Source organism: Gadus chalcogrammus, chromosome 7, assembly GCF_026213295.1.
Source record: "Gadus chalcogrammus isolate NIFS_2021 chromosome 7, NIFS_Gcha_1.0, whole genome shotgun sequence".
NCBI classification, from domain to species: Eukaryota; Metazoa; Chordata; class Actinopteri; order Gadiformes; family Gadidae; genus Gadus; species Gadus chalcogrammus.
Genome location: NC_079418.1, coordinates 11,022,667 through 11,028,666, shown reverse-complemented (window position 1 = coordinate 11,028,666; position 6,000 = coordinate 11,022,667).

Below are 6,000 nucleotides of genomic sequence, written 5' to 3'. Positions count from 1 at the left end.
AGCGGAAGACGCTGTGGCGCCGTCAACATCAGCGCCGTCATTTTCTACGATGAAAAGAGTGAAAACATACCGGAGAGCAACAGTAACAGAAAAAAAACAGAATGCCTTTGCCCTGTTGGCAATTGAGAATAGATTTACAACCTCCCTGGATTTTGAAGACATTATAGAGGACTTTGCCTCATCAAAACTCAGGAGAAAGCATCTGTAAATGTAAGTTTTCCATTTAAAAATCTAAATCTTAATAAGTAAAGTGAATGCATATAAATGAAATGCATAATATAGGGCTATACTTTCTACTATAATGAAATGAAATATGAGGAACAAACCAAGTACCGGTATATTCAAATCTCAAACAGCTGTCTTTCAGCTTATATATACATTTTATTATTTCTCCACAAGATCGTGATGATGCTGTCAAGATGTGTTTCTACTGCAATGGAGGCCTGTGGTGCTGGAAGGCTGAAGATTATCCCTGAGTGGAGCATGCTAAATGAGAGTGTTGGAAAATTGAAGATAGGTGATGCTTGTCCATGAAAATAAACATCTTTACCACTACAGCACACTTTCTCTGACTGCATATTTTATTAGTCTTTGTATATTTGACTACTTATTTAACTTTTCAATTTAATCAACACATTTAATTAAGATTTTCTGCAAAATGCAATAGCTTACTACATTTATCTTTTTTGCTCTGTTTACATAGCAATGCTGACACCGTGACACCTATTGGTGATTTACTGGGACTACTGCCTTAACAATGACACTGGCAATGGATAAGATAAGGATAATTTAATAGCATTTAATAGAGCCGTGTAATAACGTATAAATAATAAAAATCAAAAAATAGTCTGATAGACTGTTTAATATACAACACATGACTTATTTTGGCGTACAAATAACCAACTTGTAACCAAAGACTACGCTATGTAAAATGTGAATTAACTTTTATTAGTAACTTTGGTAAGTGTTAGGGTTAGGTTAGGTTATCGATGGAGGGGGGCCCAAAAAATACAGTCTGCCTAGTGTAGTCCATTTATTTAATCCGGCTCTGCTCATCGTCATCGTCCTCAACGTCCTCCGGTTCAAGCAATGCCACCCCAGCCTTAGCTGCAATGTTGTGCAACATAGCCGTCACCAGGGGTGGACTGGGAGAAAAATTCAGCCCTGGCATTTTCTCTCCAGACCAGCCCACTACATTATTAGCACTAGGGGTGGGACGAAACGAACGGGAAGAACCCTGTATATCCGAATAATAGTGCAGTTTTTTGTTTTTCAAGTTTGTGTTTCTTGTGCTGCTGACAAGAAAGTTGTGAAACCCGAACAGGAAGTTAACAGACATCCTGTGGTTGCTGCATCTCCACCCGCCATATCTACTACAAAACCCTTGTTAAATATCACACATGATCCAACGCAAAATCCTCTCTTGCAGTTATTAGTCTGTGACTGTGAAAATCGTTTGGTGTAAGCCCAGCATTAGTTAAAACCGGACTCGGACAATAATAACAAAATCTCCTGACAAATAATCGAAATAGAAACATATTACAGACAGTAACAGCATTAGAGCTGAAACCAATTTGTTTTAACGGTGACTCAGTCATTATGAAACCATAAATAGAGAATTTAATTTTTTTTCTCATATTCTCATACACGTGTATGTGCACATGTATGTATACATGTGCACACACATGTATATGAGAATGCATATCTATTCAGACCTGTAATTCGGCCTACCTGCATAACTGTTAATTTAACTTAAAAGATATGCAAATGTTTGAAATTAAAATCAATGTGAAAATCTTCAACCAGGAAATAATCATAATCAAACCTCTCTCTCTCTCTCTCTCTCTCTCTCTCTCTCTCTCTCTCTCTCTCTCTCTCTCTCTCTCTCTCTCTCTCTCTCTCTCTCTCTCTCTCTCTCTCTCTCTCTCTCTCTCTCTCTCTCTCTCTCATCATAGAATAACTTCTAGCAGGTGAGGAAAACCTGTTTGACAGGAGATGATGGTAGCAGAGAATATAAAGAGACATTTATGAATAACCAATTGTCATTTTATCACACATATAGTATGTTTCTTCACATAAACCTTTAAACATACATATTGCATTCCTCTCGAAATAGTCATCACCTCAGTAAACAATAAACGAATTGAAAGATTACAATAAATTCAATGGCAAATATTGCAAATTAAACTAATCATTTCCAATAGGTTTACTTGTATTTTGTGCTAAAATTCAAAGTGTCACATCTGTATTTACAATACAGCTTGATTCTGCATCTCTATTTACAGCTCATTAGTCCATGTCAATCTTTACTGTTGCTATGGCAACAAGAGACTGCTAACGTTAGCAGCTGTTAGCTAGCTTAGCCAAATCATCTGAACAATAATAACCCATAATATCACAATTCGGCCAATTTAAACAAAATCAACCACAACTACCAACAATCACAGCCCTTCAACTCTGGGCTAATATATTGTCGCAAGTATGCAGTTAATTAGGTCACATCACATTCAATGTAAAAACGTTTTCTACTCTGTTTTGGACATGTCTCAAAATGTAGCCTAGCTAGCCCCAGGCTAACGTTACTTAGCATATATGCCTGCACTCGCTCGTCTCCTGGCGCAGCAGCACCTGCTGGGGTGTGGACCCCGGCACCAAATAGGTCTGTCAATTTTGAACATTTAACTTCCATCTCCAGAGGCTTAAGTCGCCGTTTTTCAGCACCACCCGGGCGTTTTCAGCTCCGTACCGGCTCCCGCGACTCCGGCCCATGCCATGAGGTCCCGCCCACCCTGGTTTGTGTTGTGATTGACAGCACTGTCAGGGCTCTCTGAGCCAGTCAGCCCATGATTGATTGACAATGACAAACATAGACCAATAATATGCGTCGATGCTGGCAACACACTGCTAGCTCTCTGTAGCCCATTGGCCAGCCCAATTGGAGGGAATTTAGAGAGAGAGGAAAAAAGAAAACATAGCGGACCGGACCGGCCCACATTGGGTCAACGGCCCACCGGGACGATGCCCGGTATGCCAGATGGCCAGTCCACCCCTGGCCGTCACACATATCACGGCGCATGACTTGGCCGGCGAAAACTGGAGCCCTCCGCCTGACTTGTGAAGGCATCTAAAGCGCAACTTCCACCTCCCGATCGTGCGCTCAATGATGCACCGGGCCAGACGGTGGGCTTCGTTGTATTCCTCATCATGGACGTCTCCCGGGTTATTCACAGGTGTGAAGAGGAATTATATCAGGGGGGAAAATCCCGTGAAACGCACAGTGCATTCAGGATTAGGACTGATATATGTCGGTTTAAGCCTAATCAATTGTGTTTTAATGTCTTTAGCATTCATATAATTGCAGTCTATTTTTTTGTAGGCTACTCTGCTGTTGTCCTTGATGGGGATATATTTTAACCCTTTTTAACACAATTTTCCTGCGACATTCCTGCGTCTCCCCCTCCTACGGAGCCCATTTCAGCACCGTGTCAGTAGACAGTTACGCCTCGTGCCCACTGCACCGTCAGTCAACGGACGTGGGAAGGCGTGGCTGACGGATGGGGGAGTAGTCTTTGCAGAGGCATCCGTCAGCCAATCAAATCGCTTCGCCGTGTTCTTCCCGCTTCTTCCTGCTTGTTGCGAGGCAAGATGACCCGCTTTCCCGCTTTCCAGTATCGTCAGAGCCCGAGTCGCGTCACAGTGCTTAAATTTGCATACGCGATCTGATTGGATGACGGAACCGTCGCTGCCGAAAAAGTTGAACATTTTTCAACTTTCTGACGGTGGCGAACGCTCCAACTGAACGGACGGATCCACAATGCATTGCGCGTCCGTCCCCATTCAAAGTCAATGGGCAACGGACAACTGACGGAGGTAGTGGGCACGGGGCGTTACAATCCTACGACGTCGTGAGTGCAGCGAATGCGCGTTCACGTTAAGAGGAGTTTCGGGAAACGCTCCAAAGAAATTGACGATGGATCGCAAGATCCATCGTGAGAATGATCGTACGAGCGTGGATCCATCGTTATCGGGAAACGGGGCCCAGAGCATAGGTGAGTCATGGTGAGCGTTTTGTTGTTGTTTGCCTGTTGGTCTGGTGCTAAGCTCACTTTGCGCTCCTCTCCCTTTAACAGTCTGCTTGTCGCATGGTGCGTGGTGGCTGTCTCCCCCGCTACGCGATACTCTTCACCCCTCTCCCTCTTTAGAAGGGACGCAAAATAACCAGACTGAGAACCGGGATTAGGAACGCATAACCGAAAATTGAGCCTTCCTTGTTTATTTACTACATCATTGCTGAATTGTCATTGCTGCTGCTTCGTTGCCACTTCCGCCGACTTGGTTCGGGGCTCTGTCTGCTGCCCCTGGTCGGCTTGCCTCCAGCTGTTAGCCCTGTGTCCCGCTGCTGCCGTGCGTGGTGCGGTGTGTGCGTGTGTGGCTGCCGCTCGGGTGTGCCGCCTGCGAGCTCCGCCTGGACTCACCCCTGGTTTGGAGTGTGTGTGCGTGTGTGGGTTTTGGGTTAATCTCTTAAGTTTTGTGTCGTTGTTCATTTAATTTTCATTTGGAAGGGGAACTTCTCAATCTGAGCCCTTGTTTATTTTTGTTTAAAACGTATGTTATGATTACTTGTTGAGTTGATATCTCTGGTCAGAGACTCTTTAATTTTCTTGTTTACTTTCATTTTGAGTGATTTTTGGTTACTTCAAATTAATACTCTTTAGTTTATTGATTTGATTTGTTATGTGATATTGTCTGTCAGTTGTGAGCCCTCCTAACTGTGCCCCTTTCTCGTAGAGCTGAAGGCCGACGGTGGTGGCGGTGGTCCTCCTGGGTGGTGGTGGTGATCCCTTGTGTGCGTGTGCTTTGTTTTAGATTTTATTCGTTTGGACTTCACGTTTTTGCTGTGTGTGTGAGGTGCCCTTGTTTCTTTCGTTGGATTTAATTTCCCCCTGACGACCACTCTCCCAGTCGGTAAGCCTCAGCTTGTACTCACTTCCTTCCCCAGTTGGGCTTACTTCTCTTTTTCATCTTTTGTGCCAAACCGTGTTCGTAATAATAAAATGTTTTGTTATTTTTGAACTCTGTCTCCCACCCTCCCTGATTGAACGAACCTGAGTGTCTTATCGTCAGAGGTGACAATTATAAGCATAGTGTATAGGTCCTTGGGCCCTAACCCAAGGTGGCGTTGTCGGTAACATAGAGAAGATACTCTGACAAAATAGTAAAGCCTCCTCGTGTCGCCATAAACTTGGCGTTGTCGGCAGGATTTTCTATTCAGTGGTGGTGGAGACGTGTGTTCTATGTTTTCTCTTTTCTTTCCTTTTTTTTCTGTGTCTTTTGGTCCTCAGATTGCCAGTTGTGAGTGTGAATGAAAGGCAGCTTAAGGCGAACCAGGGCGAGTATTGTGTTTTTTTTGGTAGCCTTAGTGTTCTCAGTTTGGTCTTAGCTTTGAAATGGAGGGAGAGCTACAGGAGTTGATGGATTTGGTGGCACAGCTGAGGACAGAGAATGAGGGGTTGCGGCGGGCGCAGGCTGCGGCCGTGCTTGGTCCTAGTGCGGCACCTTCCATTCCTGCTGAACCTCTCCCAGTGCCATCCGCTCCTACCGCTCTGGTAACGGAGCGACTGGTCCTTGTACCCCGTGATAGGAAGTGTCCTGTGTTTAGGGGTAGGTCAGGTATAGGGTTAGAGGAGTGGATTGAGGAGGCTCAAGCCTGTATGAGGGCTCGTCACCTTTCCACCTTCGATCAAGCGTTCTTTCTGTTTGACCAGTTGGAGGGAGAGGCGCGTGAAGAGATAAAATATCACCCAGCCACAGATCGAAGTGATTCAAATAACATCATTGCGGTTTTGCGAGAGCTTTATGGTCGCTCCGACTCGTACGTTGCCCTACAAGAGGCGTTTTTCTCAAGGCGACAGCAAGAGGGGGAGTCCCTTCAAGAGTTCTCCCTCGCGTTAATGAGTTTGATGTCTGCAGTGAAACAAAGTGCTCCAAGCGAGATGCCAA